This window comes from Crocuta crocuta, unplaced genomic scaffold (assembly GCF_008692635.1).
Source record: "Crocuta crocuta isolate KB4526 unplaced genomic scaffold, BGI_CrCroc_1.0 scaffold246, whole genome shotgun sequence".
In the NCBI taxonomy this organism is placed as follows: Eukaryota; Metazoa; Chordata; class Mammalia; order Carnivora; family Hyaenidae; genus Crocuta; species Crocuta crocuta.
The window spans coordinates 2368348-2392869 of record NW_027531902.1 but is presented as its reverse complement, the minus strand read 5'-3'; the positions used below and the strand labels follow the sequence as shown (position 1 = coordinate 2392869).

General features: G+C 46.7%; 1 long non-coding RNA gene across 7 annotated transcripts in view; it reads right to left on the bottom strand.

Moving 5' to 3' along the window:
* Window positions 1–2912, bottom strand: part of LOC144239866 (uncharacterized) — a 36461-nt gene extending 33549 nt beyond the window's left edge. For all 7 annotated transcript variants that reach the window (XR_013337506.1, XR_013337508.1, XR_013337509.1 and 4 more), the window contains exon 1: window positions 2533–2912. This is a non-coding gene — a long non-coding RNA (uncharacterized LOC144239866). The remainder of the gene's footprint in view (window positions 1–2532) is intronic.
* Window positions 2913–24522: the final 21610 nt, after the last annotated feature.

Below are 24522 nucleotides of genomic sequence, written 5' to 3'. Positions count from 1 at the left end.
ATAAAAAAAAAAAAAAAAAAAAAAAAAAAAAAACCCCAAAAAACTGGGGCTTCAACCAGTCTCAAGAGTTTGTTTTAAGCTAGAATGACAAATACACATCATTTACCCCTGACGCACAGCACTTAGAAACATCTATAGCTTTGTAACGTGATTCTTCCTTTTGAAGATTCTTTGGCTCAGATGCATAGTTGAGGCAAGGCAATCACCCGCCCACAGGCGCCAGGACGCTGGGACGCCTCCAGCAGCCCCGCTCCCCAAAGATTAAATGCAGCTGTAATGCTCTGATGTGCCAGGCCGCCCAGCAGCTGGAGAAGATTTCGAAGGGCCAAGGGACTTCCCCTTTTCTGCTATTAGCAGCAAACACAGCTCAAACTCCGAGGGGGAGGCGGGGGGACAAAGGGAGCAAGAATCAAGCAGGGCTCTTTGAAGTAGTGTAATCCAAACTCACATCCAGGCTAGGAGGCGGGGATTTTAGAAACGTGTTCCTACAGAAGAGAATAAACCATTGGGTTGTTCCAAAGTGGTGGCGCAGAACAGACGGCCTGTCCAAGAGCCTGAGCCCACACCCCACCCTGGTTCTCCCCTGCCTGCACCCGGCGCTAGACTCCTTGTCCACGATCAGTGTTGTGGAGGCGGCGGGTGGCGTAGACTCCAACCTCCCCGGTGATTGTGATGGATATTAGGTGACGTCCTCCGGAGAGCCCTGAACCTGATCTCCAGGATGGAATGTCTGGCATAGAGTCCGTCTTACTAAAAAGAAAGAAAACGGCCTCTGGCTTTCCAAGTAAAAACAATATATAGAGACAAACTGCTTCTTCCCAAGTCCTTGTTTACCATAAAGCTGACGTAGATGAGCTCATGTGTGTTTACCCAAGGCACTTGGGTTTTCAAAACACAGAGGAGCTGGAGAACTCGGGGGCGTGCGCAGGCTGGGAACGGGTAGGAGAGAGAGAGGGAGCCAGTGTAGCTTCAGAAGCTCCATGAAAAGGTAGATGCCCCACCTCCTTCATCCTCACAACTGCAAGGATATATATGAGGAAGGCATAATGGAACCCATTTTCGAGATGGGGAAACCCGAGCTCAGGGAGAAGAAGAGTAGTTCTCCAGGAACACCCACATGGGTACAGCCACACCAGGATTCAGAGCCTGCTCGGCCGGACTCCGAATGCTTTCCTCTACGACCCACTGTGTTCAGAAAGCCAACAAAAATTCCAGAAACCTCCCCCAGGGAGGGCCGAGGAGGAGCCAGACAGGTGGAAGGTTGACTTGTAATTAAAGCTTGGAAAATCCATGACGTCCTCAGGAAACTGAGAACTCACACCACGTTTGCAGGCAGTGGAGTTGGGGCTCAGGCATCGGTGGTCCTGCCTCCTGAAGGCCCGGACACCGCTCATCTCAGGGCCGATCCTGGCAGGCAGGCACCTCTCCTCCACCAGCCATGGAGCTGCCCTTCCAGCTACATCTGCTGCAATGAAACCCGCACGTCCCCCAGCCTCCTTCAAGCCATCCAGTCACCACCCTCGTTCTTACGTGGCTTTCCTTTTGAGGCCCGCAGCCCTGTCTACATGGCTGTGCTGGATGGAAAGCCTCACCCAGCTCCAAACCTGATGGACTTCCGGGTGGCTTCCGGGGGAAACTACTACCTTCGCTTCTCACCAAAACGGAGACTCCCCTTTGCGTGTCCCACACTTGGGCCCTAATGAACCCTCGTCATTTGTCAAATGCAGTTACTAACGTGGACACAGCAAGTTTCTGGCCACCTCCCTCAGAATCCAGCTCCACAAGTGGGTGGCTCTCCTCCCCTCGGGGTCCACCTCTGCCAGCAGGTCTCGGCATGCCGCCCAGTCCAGGTCACCTGAGCCAGAACCATTCACAGGTGCAGCAGACACCGTCTGTGGGATGGCCACGAGGACTAAGGCATGACTTAGCACGGATGTATAAACTGTGCAGGACAGAACTTCTGCTGCCCGGCAGTCAACAGGTATGAGATTTAATCATAGCACTGGAACAACGAATGGCTTTTCACCAATAACTTTTGATGAAGTTATGTATCTAACTGGGGCACCCCAGTCCCCGAACATGGGTCATATGGACTTTCTACTCTTCATTGCTGGAATAACAAAGCCCGGAGAGGCAGAGGTGCAAAACGAAAACCTAACAAGCCCAGTCAAGCAGATGGTGCCGGGGGGGGGGAATGCCCCACTTTGCCACCGCAGGGAGCTGGGGAAACAGAGGTGAGGAGAAGGTGCCAAACATGCTGTGAGATGTGGAGACCTCAAGTTGCTCACTGACGGCATTCGCTCAGGCAAGGCGGCTACCAGGACACTACCGAGTGACAGCACAGGGAACCGGAACACGGACAGCCCGGACTCTCCGGCCTACACTCAACAGCACAGTGCAAGCTGGTGGGGAGACCCGCCTCCGCTCTGGCCCGGCCTGCACTTTAGGCCTTGGCTCACCCCACCGGGCCTGGCCGTCCCAGCCGGCTGCTCTTCCCTCCTCCTCAGGGCCCCCACTCCCCGGTGCCTTTACCTGTTGCCCCTTGACAGCCTTCTCCTCCCAGGAATCAGCCTGCAGCAGGACGCCCTGGTGCCTCTTCAAAGCCGACACCGCAGACTGGCCAGGACACGCCTCACCAGCCACCCGACGACTCCCCCCTACAACCCAGAGAGACGACCCGCACTTGCTTACTGACCTTTTCCACTCTCTCCTGAGCTGCCTTTCACAGAATCACCTGGAGAGCTTGTTAACTCACAGACTGCTGGGATCCTGTTTAATTTATTAGTGGGCCTGGAAGGAGGCTAAGAATTTGTCTTTCTAACAAGTTCCCAAGTGACGCGGCTGCTGTTGGCCCCAGGACCACCTCTGGAGAACGGCTCTGCCAGAGGAGGCCTGAGTGCTCGGAATCAGTGCAAGGCNTGAGCACTGGGTGTTATATGGAAACCAACTTGACAATAAACTACTTAAGGAAAAAAAAGACCACCAGAAAATTACTAGAACTGATCAATGAATTCAGTAAAGTCACAGGATACAAAATCAATGTGCAGATATCTGTTGTACTTCTATACACTAATAATGAAGCAGGAGAAAGAGAAACTAAGAAAACAGTCACATTTGGGGGCACCTGGGTGGCTCAGTCAGTTAAAAGGCCAACTTCTGCTCAGGTCATGATCTCGTGGTTCATGAGTTCAGGTTCATGAGTTCATGTGCTGACAGCTCAGCTTTGGATTCTGTGTCTCCCTCTCTCTCTGCCCCTCCCCTGGTCATGTGCACTCACTCTCTCTCAAAAATAAACAAACATTAAAAACATTTAATAAAAATTTTTTTAAAAAGAAAACAATCCCATTTACAATTGCACCAAAAGTAATACATAGGAATAAACCTAACCAAGGAGGTGAAAGACTTGGACTCTGAAAACTATAAGACATGGTTGCAAGACAGACTTCTTACTGAAATCCAGGCAGCAGTGGAGTCCAGGTTCTTAGCCTCCCTTGTATTTACAATGCTGGCAAGTGACAGGGGCCAGCTCCCCCCCGAACCCCGGCCCACCACCACCCCCACACTCCAGGAAGGCATTCTTCGAGTTCCTCTTTGGGCCCCTCCGAGTGGCTCCTTCTGGCTGAAGTGCCCATCAGTATTCCATTCATTTACAAACCATGGAGTTTCGTGCACTGGAGGTAAGGTGAGTCTGCTGCCTTCCCACATCTGGGGAAGAGAACACTGCGCTTGAAGTGAAGGAACACAAGTCACTAACTGAATAAGTGACCTCAATCAGTGTCTCCACGTCACCGAATCTGCTGCTGCTTCTGTTAAGGAAGAAAAAAATCTGTCCTAATTCATAAGGTTATCACAAATGGCATGATGATGTAGTGTGACATTACTTATTTTATGACATTATTCATTAGCATTTGCTGTTACTTTTTCTAGGACAGGATTATTTACCCGCAAGCAGCTTTCCTCTGGCTCTAGGATACTTTCCTGAGCCCCTCTTTCCTCCTTTATGTTTTCCCCTGGTGGCTATATTCATTAAGCACTTGTTGAGCTACTTTTCCTGCCAAACACTGCACCAAACACCATAGTACAAAAATGAAGCAGACAAGATACTCAGCCTTAAAGAGCTCTCAGTCTAGTGAGAGTGATAGCAAGTGTCAAAAAGTCCCACTCGAGCAGGACATTTTGATACAGGAGTGTACAGAGGGCACTTGGAAGCAGACGTGAGGTCTGTGGCAGTTCCTTAGTTAGTCTTCCTTCTGCCTTAGTAAAAGAACTCCCCATTTCTAGTTTGATATAGGGCCACACAGAATAAAGATTATGTATATTTTCCATCCTCCCAGACAGTTAGATGTGACCATGTGACTAAGTTCTAGCTAAAGGGATATAGTCGGAAATGGTATAAGGATACTTCTAGAAAACCTCCTTAAACGGCAATTGGCATGGAGAGCTTGAGTGGCTCAGTTGGTTAAGTGTCTGATTTTGGCTCAGGTCACAATCTCACGGTTCGTGGGTTCGAGCCCCGCATCAGGCTCTGTGCTGACAGCTCGGAGCCTGGAGCCTGCTTCTCCCTCTCTCTCTGCCCCTCCTCTGCTTGCACTCTGTCTCTCTCTAAAATAAATAAACATTTAAATTTTTAAAAAATACAGCAACTGGCATGTGCCCTTTCCCCTTACCCCTGCCTCTGTCTTGTTGCCTGAAATGCAGATGTGATGGCTGGAGCCCCAGCTGCATCTTAAACCATGAGGATAGGGATGTTCCTAGGATGACAGAGCAGTGAAGTGTAAGGAGTCTGCATCTCTGACAGCTTTGTATAAACTGTTCTGGGCTGCCTATCTCCAGAGTTTATTCACATGAGAGAAAATAAACCATCTCACTTTAAGCCATTATTATTTTGGGTTTTCTGACACATATAACTAAACCTGATCACCAGATCATGAGTGCCTCAGGACTTTGGACTTCATTATATGGGCAAAGAGGAGCTATAGGCGGTTTACTGTGGAGCAATGTGATGTAGAGAAAAGAGGGAGACACAATAGAAATGACCCAAGCTGTAAGGAGACTGTCAAAACTTATTTCTATCAATAGAAACGAGGAGCTCTGGGGCGCCTGGGTGGCTTAGTCGGTTAAGTGTCCGACTTTCGCTTAGGTCATGATCTCGCGGTTCGTGGGTTCGAGCCCCACGTTGGGCTCTGTGCTGACTGCCAGCTCAGAGCCTGGAGCCTATTTCAGAGTCTGTATCTCCCTCTCTCTCTGACCCTCCCCTGCTCACACTGTCTCTCTCTCTCTCTCCTAGAAATAAATAAAAATATTAAAAAAAAAAAAGAAACGAGGAGCTCTGATGTGAAGAAAAGGCAGATGAGCACGGTGTTAGACACGTGGCCTTCGAGTTGTGTGCAATGACGGCAAAGCCCAAAAGGGAGCTGGAGAGGTGGAAGCGAATCTTGAGAGAGAGGTAAGGCCTGATGCTACAGGTTTGGAATCACTCATGTTAAAGTAATAGCTGACATGCTACATCATGGACAAACTTTGAGGACTATAGATTCAGAAGCCTCTCAGGAACTTTCCTGGTGGGATCTGAAACTGACCCCCATATCCAGAGGGCAAGGAGAGAGCAAAGAAAGAGGCCACTCCATGTTGCTAGGTGGCAATTCTAGTAACAGCAAAGGGAACTTACATACAAGGCTTATCTTGGGCAGCAGCAAAATGAATGGACCCTGGGATCCACCCTCCAAATTTTAAAAGTTTATAAAGAGGCTCTAACTGGACTCAGTCACGTATACCACGCAGGTGTTTTCAACACCACATCCCCGTGTCAAGGCTGTGTCTTGGGAGCAGGCTCCGGGTGTGGGAGAGGCAAGTGGAATCCACACTCCAAGGACACAGAAGGGGTAAGGAGCCTCCAGGTGCCTGGGTCCAGCTCATGGGTCAGTCGGCGGTCACGTTTTCTTGATAATGTTCCCCAACAAGGATATTACGCAAAGTGAGATAAGTCAGTCATAAAAGGATAAAAACTATCTGATTCCACATATATGAGGGACCTAGGGGAATCAAATTCATAGAGACTGAAATTAAAATAGTGGTTGAAGGGCTGGGGGGAGGGGAGAATGGGGAGTTAGTATTTAACAGGGACAGAGTTTCCGTTTTATAAGATGAGAAAGTTCTGTAGACGAACGGCAGAGACAGCTGTGCAGCACTGTGAATGTTCCCAATACCATCACCCTGAACACTCACGAATGGTAGGATGGTAAATACTACATACATCATAAATACAGAAAGGAAGGAATGAGGGAAGGAAGGAAGGGAGGGAGGAAGGAAGGAAAGAAATATCTAGTAACTTCTAAAGTAATAGGTGAGGGGCACTTGGGTGGCTCAGTTGGCTAAGCATCAGACTTGTGATTTTGCTTCAGGTCATTATCTCACATTTCGTGAGACTGAGCCCCACAGTGGGCTCTGTGCTGACAGCGCAAAGCCTTCTTGGGATTTTCTCTCCCTTTCTCTCTGCCCCTCCTCTACTCATCCTCTCTCTCTAACAAAATAAACATTAAAAAAAAAAAAAGCAATAGCTGAAACCCCCAAAGTAGGCGAAGTTTCCTGAGAAAGAGGAAAAAGTGAGCCAGAAAGGTTCACCTTTGAGGAACAGAAGAAAGAAGCTGGTCTAAGGAAAGAGAGAAGGTTGGCTTGAGAGGTGCGAAGAGAAGGACAGACTTTATGTCACAAAAGGGAAAGAGGGAGAGAATCAGCAACATGATCAGGACTTCTGGAAACAGGCAGTGCCAGAAAGAGAGAGACTGTTCAACAGAGTCTAGCTGGATTATTATTTTTTCTTAATGTTTATTGATTTTTGAGAGAGAGAGAGACAGAGTGAGTCAGAGAGGGACAGAGAGAGAGGGAGACACAGAATCTGAAACAGGTTCCAGGCTCCGAGCTATCAGCACAGAGCCTGACGTGGGGCTCAAACTCATGGACCGCAAGATCATGACCGAGGCCGAAGTCGGACACATAACCAACTGAGCCACCCAGGCGCCCAATAGCTGGATTGTTTTGATAACAAAGGAGTCTTTGCATTAGCACTGAGTTCAAGACTAGGTGCAAGTGATGACCATCTAAACTGGATGTTTCAAAGATGCTGGAAGCAAATGTCACGTACAGCAAGCCCCGGCCTGCACAGAGAACAACCCCAGCCCCTATTCCGTTGTAACCAGTTTCGAAATAAAAGGCTGCCTGCATGAAGTACAACAGAGAATCCATCAAATCAGAAAGCAGTTTCTGGGCTCCTGTGGAAACTCAGAGATGCAGAATAAAAAGGGCCTACCGCATGCTGTGGGGGGAGTGCCGAAGAAAAGGGAGATAAATGGTCCCAGAGAGAAGAGAGTTCTAGAAAAAAAAGCTTCACTGTGTCAAAACTGCTCCTCTCTACTTTGAGTTAGTGTGGGAGTTAACCTTTAACACTCGATTTATCTGTGGTCAGTTCAAGAACTAGGGGCACCTGGGTGGCTCATTTGGTTAAGCCTCTGACTTCAGCTCAGGGCATGATCTCGCGGTTCGTGAGTTCGAGCCCCGCAGCAGGCTCTGTGCTGCCAGCAGGGAACCTGCTTCTGATCCTCTGTCCCCCTCTCTCTCCGCACCTCCCCCACTTGTGTTCTCTCTCTTTCTCTCTCTCTCTCTGAAAAGAAAAGAAAAGAAAAAAAGAACTATCTGAGGCACATGATGAAAAAAAAAACAAAACAGAAACAAAAACCCTTAGCTTAATGTCTGAGAATGGAACTCCTCGTGGTGGCGGAGGGACATTTTCCATAGGAAAGTCCATCTATAAGCCCTCAGGTGGCAGCTATGACTGGAGGCGCAGGTTGGCAGGAGACAAGTGAACAAAAAGACCTACCAGAGGACGGGTAGGACCCCGCAAAATCACCAAAGAACTTCTAAGAATCGAGGGTTCTCCCAGGCCACTGTTTGCTACTCTGTCAGGAAAATGCACTCCTGTCTCCTCACACTTTATTAAAGTAGGGAGGTTTGAGGGGCACCTGGGTGGCTTAGTCGGTTAAGCGTCCGACTTTCGCTTAGGTCATGATCTCGCGGTTCGTGGGTTCGAGCCCCGCGTCGGGCTCTGTGCTGACTGCCAGCTCGGAGCCTGGAGCCTGTTTCATTCTGTGATTCCCTCTCTCTCTGACCCTCCCCTGTTCACGCTGTCTGTCTCTCTCTCTCTCTCCTAAAAATAAATAAAAGACATTTAAAAAAATTTTTAAAAAATAAAATAAAGTAGGGAGGTTTGAATAAAAAGTGAGGAACAGTGGGTGGATTCCATGTTGGCACATCAGGGTAGCACACTCAGAGCAGAGAACAAGAACTCACTGGACGCAGGAGGTTGGAGCCAGAGGTGACCACGAGGCTGAGCAGGAAGACCCAGGCAACATCTGGCGCGAATCACCACAGAGGACTGGCTCCGGGAACAGCCATGCTGGGGCGTGGGTTTGTCGTCGTGACCAATCAGTCTCTTTGGCAATAAACCACTTGTGTCCTTATTCTGTCTGGTCCTGTCTCCTTCCATCCTACGTAACAAGCAAGGATGAGGGAGTGGCTCGCGATGTTGTGGAAGACTGAGAGATTAAAGAAAAGGAGAGTTCTGGAAAGGTCATCAGATTTGCAAAACTGCAAGTCACTGATGACACTGGAAAGAGGATGTTCAGCAGGAGCAGGGCCAGGGCATTCCGCGTAACGATGCAGGCTGTGCCCTGCACAAAGACAGCGTCTGCAGGATACCACTCCCTTCCCAGGCATCACAGACGGGGTGTTCACAACAGTCTTCCGGCCAAAGAGAGAAAAGTGTCTTGAGGAATGGGTCCCTCATCTTAATGGGCACTGAGGTGGCTGGTAGGCTAGCAGCAGCTTTAGTGGGGACAGAGGCAGATGGCAAGAAGGTTATGAATGAGTTGCTGGTGAAGAAATGAAGGCCATGCGGGGCACCTGGGTGGCTCAATCAGTTATGCATCTGACTCTTAATTTCAGTTCAGGTCACGATCTCGACGTTTGTGGGATTGAGCCCTGTATCAGGCTCTGCACTGATAGCTTGGAGCCTGCCTGGATTCTCTCTCTCTCTCTCTCTCTCTCTCTCTCCCTCTCTCTCTGCCTCTCCCCCACTCTCTCTCTCTCAAAATAAACATTAAACAAAAAGAAATGAAAGCCTTGTTTTTGGAGCTCCTATACAGGATGCATATTATTTATCTATTGCTGCAAAACAAATTACTCCAAAATTTAGCTTAAAACAATAAACATTTCTTATCTCATTGTTCTGTGAGTCAGGAATCCAGGAGCAACTTAGCTGAGTGATTCTGGCTCAGCCTTGCTCATGATGCTTCAGTAAAGCTGTCAGCTGGGGCTGAAGGACCTACTTCTAAGCTCATTCATGGGGAGGCTATGGGTTTCAGTTCCTCGCAGCCGCTGGGCTGCAGGTCTCAGGCAGCCTCACCACATGGGCTTTCCCACAGAGCTGCTCACAGTATGGCAGTTTGCATCCCCCAATGTAAATGATCCAAGAGAGAAGGGGAAAAAATAGAGAAGAGATGGAGAGGGGAGAGAAAGAGAAGGAAAGGGAGGGGCAGGAAGGGAAGAGAAGACAAGAGGAGAAACGTGGATGTTCAATATAGAAGCCACAATGTTTTATACCCTAATCTTAGAAGTGACATCCATCCCTTTTGCTGAATCCGATTCTTTCAACAGGTGAATAAGGCCAGTCCTCAGGGCACCTGGGTGGCTCAGTCAGTTAAGCATCTGACTCTTGATTTCGGCTCAGATCATGATCTCATGGTTCATGGGATCGAGCCCCATGCTGGGCTCTGTGCTGACTCTCCCACCTTCTCTGCCTCTCTTCCTCTCTCTCTCAAAATTAAAAAATAAATAAACTTTAAAAATAAATTAATCCTTATTCAAAGTGAGTATTAATACTCACATAATACTTACATAAGAGTATTAATACTGGGAGATGGGGATCGTTGGAGGCCATCTTAGAGGCTGCCGATCAAGATACAAAGGCTCAACCACTACAGAGAAAGAAGGTAAAACCCTTCTTTCACCCTGGGGGTAAAATCAATAAAAGACATACAGAATTTGGGAAAAGTTCCAAGCTCACTTAATGCAGGGACTAGAGCATACTCCAGCTAGTGACACCATGGCTGCACTGAACCAGGTGGCAGAAATGGTTGCCAATGGCTGCCACTCAGCAGGAACCTGGTCATCTGCCTTGTAGGCCTTTAGTTTTGGCGCCCACACAAGCTGTCTGCCTCTACGTTGTGCGGGTGTGGAAGAAAGTTCATGAATGCCAACAAAGATTTCTAATCCAGAGAAACAGCCCATGCAAAAATCTAAAAAGGCATTCAAAGAAAACAAAGCACCTCACATGTCAGCTTTGTTTCTGCTTTCTGTGTGGGCAGATCTGTTCTGAGGAAGTGTGGAGGCAAGAAAATACTCCCCAGATCAGCCAGTAACAGGCTGCACCTGTGTGCCACACCTCCCCTCCCTGGGGCCACCCAGACCCCCCAGGTGTCTGGGCTTGAGAAGTTCTGTGTGAAGAGTTTCTCATCTCAGCCTGACTCACTCCCACCAAGAGGCTCTCTTTGCTTTCTTTTAAACTTCTGGAACACAGAGAAGCACAGGAATGAAAGAGATTCTCAACTCAGAACATACTATTAGCCAACTCTTCTGGATCCTTTTGGATGCTCCTGACATTTCTGAACCACTCTGGGATTGGTTTAATTCATAAATACATATCAAGGGTCCGTTATGATGGGTCAGCTCCAGGCCATGGGTTGCCGGAAATGAAGTGAGCCAAGAAGGGACAGAACCAGAAAGTAGGCCAAGCTGGTAGGCATGGTGGCAGGAAGTTGGCATGCATGAGATTACTGTTGGCGGTCAGCTCCTCGGGGAAGGAGATGCACAGTTACTGTGAACCCAAACATCAAAGTCAAGGGCAGAGACCGATGTGAGATCAAAGGGAAGACATACATAAATAAGATAAAATCTGTGTCATAGAGTCAAGGCGAATGCCCAGCAGTTCCAAGTGAACAAGGAAAACATCAATAGCTCCAGCCAGAGAGTTCAGGCCAAGAACCAATACCCATTCCTAAAAGCAGGAGCCAAGTCTGACTTGTTTTGAATCCTGTCCCCCAAACCAGGCACAAGGATAAATTCAGGTGCTCAGGCAAAGCAGAACACAGTGGTTTCCGTGTAGATACCCATAAATCAAGGTCTGGGGTCCAAGATGGGCATCAGGAAACTAGTGGAAATAATACAGATCCAATATTACAGATCTGGAAAGCAGTTTCCCATATAGGATCCAGAACATTAGCCCAAACAAGTTGTGAATGCTCATTGCAAGACATTCTCAGGATTAATTCTAGACTTAAGTAATTCTAGGATTAATCATTTGAAGCAGGCTTTCTGCTTCTGCTAGACTGAGGACTAGACCCAGGTATCTCCTGGTCTGGCACATGGCCCTGTATGAAATAAGTGCTCTGTAAATGTGTGTTGAGGAAACAACTTTTTCCAGAAAAAAAGTGGGACCCTACAGGGAATCCTGGGGCACAGTTCTCAGACCCAAAAACCTGGGTCAGTATAAAAGTAGACACTTTTTTTTTTTCCCAAGTGAAAGGAAATCAGGGCAAGGCAACTGAGCCCAGATTTCAGAGTGAGAGCGAGCAATAAGATGCCAACCTTCCAGTCCATGTTCTTCACCTTGTTTCTCCTGGGTCTCCTTCAAACGACAACAGCCACTCACCTTTCCCAGGGCCTAATCTCCAGATGTGGATATGTGTAGGCGGAAACCAAGCTAGCATCTTCCACGTGAGACTGAAATTAGGAAGTGTGATGCCTCCAGCTTTACTCTTCTTTCTCAAGATTGCTTTGGATATTTGGGAGCTTTCATGGTTTCCTACATATTTTAGGATTGCTTTTTCTATTTCTGTGAAAAATGTCATTGGAATTTTAATTAAAATTGCATCGAGGGGTACCTGTATGCTTACTTGGCTAAGCATTCCAAGTTCAGCTGAGGTCACGATCTCACAGTTTGTGAGATCCAGCCCCAATAAGTTCTGCACTGACAGCGTGGAGCCTCCTTTGGATTATCTCCCTCCCTCTCTCTCTCTGCCCCTCCCCTCTCTTTCTCTAAATAGATAAATAAACTTAACAAAAAGATCACATTGAATCTATAGACTGCTTTGAGTCATATGGACATTTTAACAATATTAATTCTTCCTGTCTATGAACATAGAATAACTAAAGAAAACCATCAACAAAATGAAAAGGCAACCTAAAGTACAAGAAAAACTATTTGCAAACCACATAGCCGATGAAGGGTTAATATCCAAAGTATATAAGGAACTCACACAACTCAATAGCGGGAAAAAAACCCAACTCAATTCAAAAATGGGGGAAGGATCTGAACACACAGTTCTCCAAAGATGACATATAAATGGTCAACAGGTGCATGAAAATGCACTTGACACCATTAATCATCAAAGCAATGCAAATCAAAGCCACAGCGAGATAACATCTCACACCTGTCAGAATGGCTAGTATTAAAAACAAATAACAAATGCTGGTTTGGATATAGAGAAAAGAAAGTCTTTGTCCGCTGTTGTTGGGAGTGTCAACTGGTGCAGCCACTACGGAAAACAGTATGGAGATGGATGTCGGGGGGAGGGGAGAGATGGGCATGGAGGAGGGCACTTGTGGGGATGAGCACTGGTTGTTATATGGAAACCAATTTGACAATAAACTATTTGTAAAAGAAAAAGAAAACAGTATGGAAGTTCTTCAAGAAATTAGAAATAGAACTACCATATGATGCCCACTTCTGGGTGTTTTCCTAAAGGAAATGAAACTATTATCTTAAAGAGATATCTGCCTCCTACCTTACTGCAGCATTATTCACAATAGCCAAGTTATGGAAACAACCTAAGAGTCTGTCAGCTGATAAATGGATCAAGAAAAATGTGGTTTATATGTACAATGGAATATAATTCAGCCTTAAAAGAAAAGGAAATTATGTCATTTGCAACAACCTGGACAGACCTGGAGACAGACTTATGCTAAGTGAAAGAGAGCAGACAGAGACAAATACTGCATGGTATCACTTGTGTGTGGGACCTAAAAAGGGAAAAAAAAATTTTTAAGTTGAACTCATAGAATGGGGTAGAAGAAAAGTAGTTGGCAGGGATTGGGGTGGGAGTAATAAAGAGAGATTGGTAAAAGGGCAAAAATTCCAGCTATGAGATGAATAAGGACTGAGGATCTGATGTATAACATGGTGACTGTAGTTGATAACACTATACTGAATACCGAAATTTGCTGAGAGAGTAGAACTTAAATATTCCTTAAAATAAATAAAGAAATATGTGAACTGATGAACGTGTCCATTAACCCAATGGCAAAAATCCTTTCACAGTGTATCTATCCATATATCAAATCCTCACATTGTAACTTTAAATATCTTACAATTCTCATATTGCCAGTAAAGCTGAACAACAAAACAAAAAAACTGTTTCCTCATCTGCAGAAGGAAAGAGCGTTAGACCAGAAAGAAGATTCTGTGGTTCCCTCTGCTTTCTGATACCCTGTGATTCAACCCTCCTGGTCTGTTTTGAAGGAGGACACAAAGGAGGAATGCCCCCACCCGAAAAATACGAGGTGGCTCTCCAGCCCCTGATGAGAAGAGGATGGGCCTAGAAGAAATGCCATAGACACACCCTCTGCATTCTGTTTCCATGGAGTTTGGCTCTCTGGGAACGTGGTGCCTGTGGAGGAAGGGAAGCGTATTTCCTGTAGGCAGTTACTTATGCTTCCTCACCCCCCCTTGGAGAAGAGGCAGCATGACAAAGCTGAAGGCTCCCTAGGTTTGAAAATGAGAGGAACCGGATGTTGGTGCCAAACCAGGCGTGTGAGCTTGGCAATTCACCCCACTCTCTGGGCCCATCTGTAATGCACAGAAAACCTGCCCTGCCCACCCCACAAGATGACTGGGGAAAAAGCCTCTCCAAAACAGGAAACGCTCAACAGGTGTGCCATATTGTTAGGCCAATCCAGTCAGAATGGCTGGCAGGACATGAGAAAATGTAGAGTTAAATGGGCCATGGTCTGGAGACACAAAGGACTTCTTAAATATCTGTACATTCTAGAAAATTAAAATGAAAACTGGACTTTGTGAGTCGGCCTGGTCAGAGACAATGTGGCAAGGTTGTTGAACGGGTAAAACCGGAGGATCGTAGTTCCAACTTTGCCACTTACTGGTGGGGTGACTATGTACACGCCCCTTCACTTCCTTTGAGTTTCAGTTTTCTCATCTATAAAATGGGTGTAAGGGGCACTGGGTGTCTAGGTCAGCTGAGCGTCCGGCTTCAGCTCAGGTTGTGATCTCAGGATTCCTGGATTCAAGTCGCGCATTGGGCTCGCTGCTATCAGCACAGAGCCTGCTTTTTCTTTAGATCTTCTGTCCCCCCCTGCTGCTCATGTTCTCTCTCCAAAAATAAAAAATAAACATTTCTTTTTAAAAAGTGGCTATAATAGTCTTGCCCTTCCTACTTCCCAAAGCTGTCACTGGATCAAATAAGGTTACGTTCCTAAAAATGTGGCCTGCTATGAAGGCACACACACTCTGGGCATCGGTGCTTCTGCAAGTGTTGGGTGCTCAGCAGGGGCTCCTTGCCAAGCCAGTGAGATACATCCAGCCCCCAGCACCAGAGTAGATGAAATAGCTTCTTGAGATGGTCTGTGGGCAACTATAAGGCTTCATTTGCTACTAAAACTTTCCTCCTGATCCTGGAATCTTTCCCATTAGTATCTTGCAGGGTGCATTCAGTTAAGAGATAACTCAGAGCACTAGGGTGTCCAGGCAAGGGGCAAGTAAGGGCTGGAACTCCACCTCAACTCCACTCAACAGGTCCTGTGCCTGCAGGGAGTATTCTCGAATTCTCCCATGCAGCCTGCCACATGGACCAGCATAGACCTCACCTGGAGGTTAAGAAAACAAGTGATCATAGTTTAAATGACAATTGGTTTAAATGGTTTAAAGGAACAGTTGTTCCCCAGAATGGGAAGTCACTCTTCCCCTGCCTCCCATTAGTAAATAGAACCCTGGGAAGATCAAATGCCAACCAGTGAATTTTGCATGTGTGTCTGTGTAAACCTTCGTCCTCAGGGGTGTGAACCGTAGTCCAGGAAAGGGTAGTATGATGGAAACCATGCAGGAAGCCCAGCATTAGCCCTGGGAGCTGAGAGCCATGGGCAAATGTTGAATGGGAGACCAGAGCAGCAGGCGAGGGGCCCACCTGGGTTCTAGGAGGAAGAAGCAATGAAGGGAAGCTTGACCAACACAAACTTGTCTGACCTCACGTTCTTGCTGAAGGTCAGTCCTTCCAGCTCAGGCTGTGGGGGAATAACTATAGTGTGTGATGCTACATGAGGGGTCACTGGGCCCCACCTCTGACCTCTGAGCCCTCAGCCTTCCCCCAGAGCGCCCGTTAAAGCACTTCCTGTCCCCTCATTTTGGCAACAGGGTCAGACCCTGAGCACTGCTGGGTAGCTTCAGTCAACAGGAATCAGCAGGTACAACCACTCCAAGGTCAAAGTGTCCACGTGGACCCTGGTGACTTCCGTGCCCCTCCTTTCTCTCCAGATGAGAAACCTCATTGTTTGAGGCTTGTGAATCCTCCAGGGAGTTCTGGGAACTGGATGCTGGGCAATAAACAGAGACAGTGAACGCGCCATCAGGGGAGGGAAGGAGGTTTTCCTTCAGGGATGGCAGCACAATAGCCTGGGGTGTAGCTTCCTATGAACCTTGGCAGTACGGCCTCACAGCCAAGGGCACACTCACCTCGCAGCAAGAGGGCGGGTCTGCAGCCAGGCTGCTTCTCCAGCTTTCTGGACAAGCAGGCGGGACACAGAAAAGGGCTTATTTTTAGTAGAATGAAGGCTCTATCCTAACCCTGCCTTGTGGTGCCCACCCCCTCACCTCTGGAGTCTGAGAAACTGACCCATGGAGAGAAGGCAAAGGAAGAAGACACATATAGGGAAACTACACGCCCTCCCGGAACCCCTGATTTTGAAGAATGGGGAATAAAGGGCTAGGCCTTGTTGGTCTGGATGATGGCCTGGAAGTGAACCCTTTACAGCCTTTTCAAAGTTTCCTTCAATTTTAAAGCAAGATGGATCTGAAGACCAGAGTCAGCTCTTTTCAAGAACAGGTGTTATGTTAACACAACAGGGCAGCTGATTCTTCCAGGCCTACTTACAGCCTGCTCACATTTCTCATACAACTCTCTGTGCTTTGAGATATGCTGGGACATCCGCAGGGCATTAAGGAAAGGAAACACTCAGCTGTGTTCTCCCAGTCATCTCATCGGCTGATTCTCTGGCTTTCTGATTGGGGCTCCCCTTTGGGCTCTCCAAACAGATCATCCTGTTGCAGGCTACCCCTAACGTTTGTGGGGCACAGCACAAGAGTGCAAATGAAGGCCCATACACAGAGGTCTAATATTTAAAAGCTGTAGATCAAAGTAACAAATAAAATACATTATACCATCCTGTCTTGACAAATACACATTCACCATGACTTAGAAGTCCAGGTTCAAATGCAGAACTCTTTTTTCTTTGAATGTTTGTTTGTCTGCTTGTTTGTTTTGAAAGAGAGAGAGAGAGAGTGCTGCATGTGAGCTGGGGAGGGACAGAGAGAGAGGGAGACCGAGAATCCCAAGCAGGCTCCTCACTGTCAGCACAGAGCCCAACACAGGGCTCGATCTCATAACTGTGATATGATGACCTGAGGTGAAATCAAGAGTCAGAAACTTAACCAACTGAGCCACCCAGGCACCCCTCAAATATAGAACTCTTATCCTCCTTAGAATGCTGCTGTACAGCGGCACCTGGGTGACTCAGTCGGTTAAGCGTCCAACTTCAGCTCAGGCCATGATCTCACAGATTGTGTATTTGAGCCCTGCATCAGGCTCTGTGCTGAAGACTCAGAGTCCTGAACCTGCTTCAGATTCTGTGTCTCCCTCTCTCTCTGCCCTTTCCCCGCTCACACTGTCTGTCTGTCTGTCTGTCTCTCTCCCTCTCTCAAAAATAAGCATTTAAAAAAAAAAAAGAATTCTGCTGCACTGAGAGAGTCTGCCCACAAATGCTCAGCCCTGGGCTCATGGATTCCTCTTCCTATCCCCACTCTCCTTGCCCATGTCCCAAACCACATGTCCAAACTCCATCCACGCACCCCACAAACAGCCACCCAATTTGCCACTCTTTGAGCCTAGGGGTGCACAGACTGGCCATACTGGCTTTGATTTCTGCCTTTGGTAGGGTGGAACTGGAAAAGAGGCCTGAAGAAGACAAGAAGAGGCCATTTGGGCAAGGAATTCTAGGTTCCCTAAAGATTCCTTAGGTATCCAGAGAATGTTCTAGAATCCTCTAGATATATAGAGAATGATCTCAAAGAGGGGCATAGACTCTAGGCAGTCACATCTTCCTGGCCCTGTGAACTCCTTACTCATAAAAAGAGGCATGGCTGGAGGAGGGTTGTAGTGGGGGGTCCTCTAAATTCCAGAGCCAAGAGTAGGAAAGGACATCTAAGGACATTATTGCATTGTTAAAATGCCCATACTACCAAAAGCAATCCACAGATTTAATCGATCCCTATTAAAATTCCAATGGTATTTTTCACAAATACCTATTTGTGAAATACCTATTCACAGAAATAGGAAAATTGATTCTAAAATTTGTATGGAATGACACAAAACAACAACAAAAGAAAACAAAACAAAACAAAAAAACCAAAGAGCCAAAGCAATCTTAAGAAAGAAGAACAAAGCCGGGGGCCTCACACTCCCTGATTTCAAACTATATTACAAAGCTATAGCAATTAAAACAGTATAGTGTTGGCATAAAAACAGACACATAGAGATATGGAACAGAATTGAGAGGCCAGACGTAAACCCACACATATATGGTCAATTATTTTATGGCAAAGGAGCCAAGAATGAACATGGGAAAAGGACGGTCTCTTTAATAAATGGTGTTGGGAACCTGGACAGCAACATGCAAAAAGAATGAGACTGAGCCACTTTCTTATACCATACACACAAATTAACTCAAAATGGGCTAGACTAGAACACAAGACCTGAAACCATATAACTCCTAGAAGAAAACATAGGCAGTAACCTCCTTGACATCAGTCTTGGTGATGAATTTTTAGATTTGACACCAAAAGCAAAAATCAACAAGTGGGACCAAATCAAAACAAAAGCTTCTGTGCAGCAAAAGGAACCATCAAGAAAATGAAAAGGCAACCTGGGGGCTCCTGGGTGGCTCAGTCGGTTAAGTGTCCAACTTCGGCTCAGGTCATGATCTCACTGGTTCGTGGGTTTGAGCCCCACATCAGGCTCTGTGGTGACAGCTAGCTCAGAGCCTGGAGCCTGTTTCAGATTCTGTATCTCCCTCTCTCTCTGACCCTCATTGTTCATGCTGTGTCTCCCTCTCTCTCAGAAATAAATAAAACATTAAAAATTAAAAAAAAAAAGAAAGAAAAGGCAACCTGATGAATGGGAGGAAATATTTGTAAATTACATACCAGATAAAGGAGTACTGTTCAAAATATAGAAAGAACTCATACAAATGAATAGCAAAAAAAAAAAATCCATCTAAAAAAATGGGCGGAGTATCTGAATATACTTTTTTCAAAGAAGACATAATGATGGCCAGCAGGGATAGGAAAACATCACTAATCATCAGAAAAATGCAAATCAAAACTGCAATGAGAGATCACTTCACACTTGTTAGAATGGCTATTATCAAAAGACAAGAAATAACAAGTATTGATTGGAAAGAATGTGGAGAAAAGAGAACCCTTATGCACTGTTAGTAGGAATGCAAATTGGTGCAGCCACTACTGAAAACAGTGTGGAGATTCCTCAAAAATATAAACATAGAACTACCATATGATCCAGCAATCCCACTTCTCCGTATTTATCTGAAGAAAGTAAAAGCATTAGCTCAAAAAGACACATGCACCCCATGTTCCTTGCAGCATTATTTACAATAACTAAGATATGGAAACAACGTGTCTATCAACAGACAAATGGATAAAGAAGATGTTATATATACACATACACATATACACAAACACACACATATATACAGAGTGGAAGAGTATTTAGCAATAATAAAGAAGGCAATCTTGCCATTTGTGATATGGATAGACCTTGAAGGTATTATGCTAAGTAAAATAAGTCAGACACAGAAAGTCAAATACCCTATCTCACCTATAAGTGGAATCTGAAAAAAGACAACAGAAACAAGCACAAAGACACAGAGAACAGATTGATGGATGCCAGAGGCAGGGGTGTGAGGTGGGTGAAATGGGTGAAGGGAGTCAGAAGGTGCAAACTTCCAGTCATAAAAAACAAGTAAGTCATGGGGATGTAATGTACAGCATGGTGATTAGAGGAAATAACACTGGGTTGCATGTCTGAAAGTTGCTATGAGAATAAATCTTAGGGGCACCTGGGTGGCTTAGTCGGTTAAGCGTCCGACTTTCACTTGGGTCATGATCTCGCGGTTCGTGGGTTCGAGCCCCGCGTCAGCCTCTGTGTTGACTGCCAGCTCAGAGCCTGGAGCCTATTTCAGAGTCTGTGAATCCCTCTCTCTCTGACCCTCCCCTGCTCACGCTGTCTCTCTCTCTCTCCTAGAAATAAATAAAACATTAAAAAAAAGTTAAAAAAAAAAAGAATAAATCTTAAACATTCTCATCACAAGGAAAAAAATCTATTATTATGTATGGTGACACATGTTAACTAGAGTGATTATGGTCACCATGTAGGAATATATGCAAATATCCAATCATTATGTTATACACCTGAAACTGATAGAATGTATGTCGATTATACCTCAATTTAAAAAGAAGGGGGGGCACCTAAGGCTCAGTCGGTTAAGCATCTGACTCTTGATTGGGGCTCAGGTCATGATCTCACAGTTCGTGAGTTTGAGCCCCACACTGGGCACTGTGCTGACAGCGAAGAGCCTGCTTGGAATTCTCTCTCTCCCTCTATCTCTGCCCCTCCCATGCTCACACTTGCATTTTCTCTCTCAAAAATAAATAAATGCACTTTTAAAAAAATGAAAAGGAGGGCATTATTGTCATTATCCAGGAATTCAGAGTGCTCACCCAAGCCACTCTTCATATGAATTTGGGCAAGCCACGAACCCTCTGGGGCCCGATTTCTTCATCTATAAGATGTGGAGGTTGAGTCAAGAACTTTTAAATTCCACAAGGCGCCTGAGTGGCTCAGTCGGTTAAGCGTCCGACTTCGGCTCAGATCATGATCTCACGGTTCGTGAGTTCGAGCCCCGCGTCGGGCTCTGTGCTGACTGCCAGCTCAGAGCCTGGAGCCTGTTTCAGATTCTGTGTCTCCCTCTCTCTCTGACCCTCCCCTGCTCACACTGTCTCTCTCTCTCTCAGAAATAAATAAAACATTTTTTAAAAAATTTAAAAAAAAAAGAACTTTTAAATACCTTTACAGAACTAAAATCCTATGGTTCCACTCTAAAGTGAATTCCAATAACACGGATGGAGTACCTACCATGGGTACTCACTGTGGTGAGTGCTTCTGCACCCATGATCCTGTTTACTGTATGATTCTGTCACTCCACACCCCCTTCCTAGCAGACAAGTGCTGTCCCCAGGCTGGACGTCCCAAAGATGGCCGGGGGGAACACCAAACCTGACGCAACGCTAAGTGGAAGGGCATCTGAGAGGCCGCACCCAAGATCCAAGCACACACAAGTCCACCCGCAGCGGCAGTCCTGAGGGCCAAGGCTGAGAAGTGGACACTGGGTAACAGGCCCAGGGGACGGGGTGGCTCCAGCCTGGTCTACAGGAGGGGAGGAGCTGCTTAGGGGTGCAGCTCAGACACTATCCCAAGCTCACAAAAACCAGCTGAAAACTCCCGGGTCATATTTGCTCCTGAAGGGAAAGATCTGGGCCAGGCCAAGAGCGGGAGTGGGGAAAGGAAAGCTAAAACTTTGAAGGAGGCATAAAGGCCGAGCCCATGATCTTTGTGTGAAGACCAAGGGAAGCCTGCAGGTGTTTGGGAACGAGGCTTCTCAACACTTTTTCTGTTTCCCTCTGCTTCTCTAGCCCTTCACAGCCCCCGTGTGTGAATGTACCTCTTCTGGAGGCCTCTGTTCTTCTTCTTCTTCTTTTTTTTTTTTTTACACACAAACATAATTTTATGTAAATCAGGTTACCATAAGGCTTTCATTTCAGTATAATATTTGGTTTTTTGTTTCTTCTTTTGGTCCCTACTCTGTCCTTCCTCCCATATTCACTTCTGCTCTAACCACTTGAATTGATATAAACTTTAGCAAGTATAAACTCGCCCTTAACTGGCATAGTCTTTTTTTTTTTTAATATACTCTATTGTCAGATTGGTTTCCATACAACACTCAGTGCTCATCCCAACAACTGCCCTCCTCAATGCCCGTCACCCACTTTCCCCTCTCCCCCACCCTCATCAACTCTCAGTTTGCTCTCAGTATTTAAGAGTCTCTTATGGTTTGCCTCCCTCCCTCTCTGTAACTTCTTTCCCCCTTCCCCTTCCCCACGGTCTTCTGTTAAGCTTCTCAAGATCCACATATGAGTGAAAACATATGGTATCTGTCTTTCTCTGGCTGATTTATTTCACTCAGCATAATACCCTCCAGTTCCATCCACATTGCTGCAAATGGCCATGTTTTATTCTTTCTCATTGCCAAGCAGTATTCCATTGTAATATATAAACCATATCTTCTTTATCCATTCGTCAGTTGATGGACATTTGGGCTCTTTCCATAATTTGGCTACTGTTGAAAGTGCTGCTGTGAACATTGGGGATACCTGTGCCCCTATGCATCAGCACTCCTGTATCTCTTGGGTAAATTCCTAGCGGTGCTTTGCTGGGTCAGAGGGGAGTTCTATTGTTAATTTTTTGAGGAACCTCCACACTGTTTTCCAGAGCATGTTCTTGAGGTCAAGTTGACCCATATACCACTTCTCCTTGGTTAGCTGGCCCTCCTCGGTCACAACTTACTACTTGACCTTGAGCAAGCGTCTTACTTGTTGAGGCCTCAGTTTTCTCAAGTGTAAAATGAGCCTCCTGAGGACTAAGGGAGATAAGACACAGAATAAGCGATTAGTAATATTATGTCCCTCTCAAATGGAAGAGAAAGAAAATGCGAGTAGCCAATTTGGAGCCAGATCAGCCCTGCTATCTTTCCTAAAGGGCAAATATGCCACTCCTTCCCTTAGGACGTGGGTCTTGGCCATGTCACGTCAGGCACAGGACAGCTTGTAGTCACAGAGCAATCAGCCAGCCAAGCCCACTGGCACTTCCTGGGGCCTCATCAAATATTGACACAGTGTATAATGTCTTCTGAACACAATACGCTGCTTCTCAAACAGAAGCCTGACCTTCTCTGACCCCAGAGGAGGGTGAGGGCTTTTTACATCCCTTAAGCGGCTGCCTATTAGTAAATTGTCAGGGGCAAATATCATGTGCGCCATCCCTTTGATGGCAGGCTGAAAGCCCTACTGCCTGATTTTAGGTTTTTCCTGTGAACCCAGCTCCCCAGGAAGGGAAGAGGAGATGAAAAGTAATGTTGGAAGCACCTCTTCTGTGCCCAGCACTGAACAAAGGGCCAGGCGCGCGTGATCCAATTCAATCCCCACAGGAATCCCATCAAGTGGGCTGTGCTGGCCATAAGGAATAGATGAAGGCACTGGGATGTAAGGGGATTAAGTAAGCAGCTGAAGCGAGATCATGACATTTGTCCAGGGGGGAGGTGAGATTTAGGGTATGAGACTCAGGATAAGGAACTGATAAGGGAACCCACAGCCCCACTGGGTTCTTGGGACCACTGCCTGAGGTCAGGCCCACTTAGAAAGTCAGCTACAGCACTGAGCAAAGTCAGAACTGTAAGTTCTAGCAGCCCCTGCCAGCAATCCCTGACCAGATCCCCTCTCCTGACCCTCAGAACCAAACCTATGTTCAGCTTCTTTGTAAATGACATTACATCTATTTCTTAAGAATCCCCATTAGGGGCGCCTGGGTGACTCAGTCGGTTAAGCGTCCGACTTCGGCTCAGGTCATGATCTCACGGTTCGTGGGTTCGAGCCCCGCATCAGGCTCTGTGCTGACAGCTAGATCAGAGCCTGGAGCCTGTTTCAGATTCTGTGTCTCCCTCTCTCTCTGACCCTCCCCTGCTCACACTGTCTCTCTCTCTCTCATTCTCTCTCTCTCTCTCTCAGAAATAAATTTTTAAAAATTAAAAAAGAATCCCCACTCATTCTAGACGGGTACTGAGTTGCCCTGTGATGGGGCCCGGAGTCAGGCGGGGGCAGGATAGGACATAAGGTGGCACCTCCGTTTCTCAGCACAGGTGAAAATCAGTACTGCCCTCGGTTTGTTTATAATCTACTCACAATTCACAGGAATCATCGTCGTAATTGACATTTATTTATAAAACGCATTACAGTTTTGAAATTAACTCCACAATAGGGCATCATCAAAGGAATACCATACAGCTCATGTGATCATCATGACAACCCTGGAGTCTAGTAGGGATAGCTCTGCGGAAGTTTGGTCACAAAGTAGGTAAGTGACTGTCCCAGAGTCGCATAGGTAGTTAGCGGCTGAGTCAGGACAGGAACGCGGGCCTGTCTTACAAATGATATACCACCATTTTAGAACTAGCCATTTTAGAGATGAAAAAATAAAAACAAAACACGGAGGCACAGAGAAATGAAGAGGAATGGCTAGCCTAAGGTCACACAGCTAGCTGGGATTTGAACCCAAACAGTCTGGTTAAAGAGTCCTTGTGCTTAACTCCTATTCTCTTCCTCTGTGAGAACTTAATTTTTATACCACATCCCCTCACTGGGGAAGCAAAAACCTCAGGTCTGTCACATCGTGACTCCTCTTACCTTTCTCTGAGGTGTGAGTTCTGGGGGGCTTGCAGCGTGCCACGGGGCATCTCATCCTCAGGTCTGTCTGGGGTTCACAGACACATCTAGGCCTCAGTCAACATGCCCCACGCAGTTTCCCAGGCCGTTCTCTGCTCCTGACCTCCAGTGTTCCATGCTTAGAGCAGGGAACCCATTCCCCTACTCTGTGCCACGCTGGGCATAGAAATTTCTGTGAGGACATTCAAGGCCTCACTGGCCAGGGTTCACCGCAAGGCCATCCCCTGAGGAGGCCTTGCCATCGCCCGGGGCTCCCTTTCTCTGTGCCCCCTCTCAGCTCCCCTCTCTCCCCGCCCCCAGCTTCATTCTCTTGAACTTCCGCAGGTGTTTCCCCCCAAATCTTCTGTCTGTGCCGAGTCCCCTCTGGTCTCCTAAAGATCAAGTTCATGGTGCCCCCCAAAACAAGAAGATGCCCCTGTTTCTTCCTTTGCCGTCCCACGTCTCTCCCTGAAGTGACAGGTTCAGAAAGGCCAGGCTGCTTACGGGGGGTGCGGGTT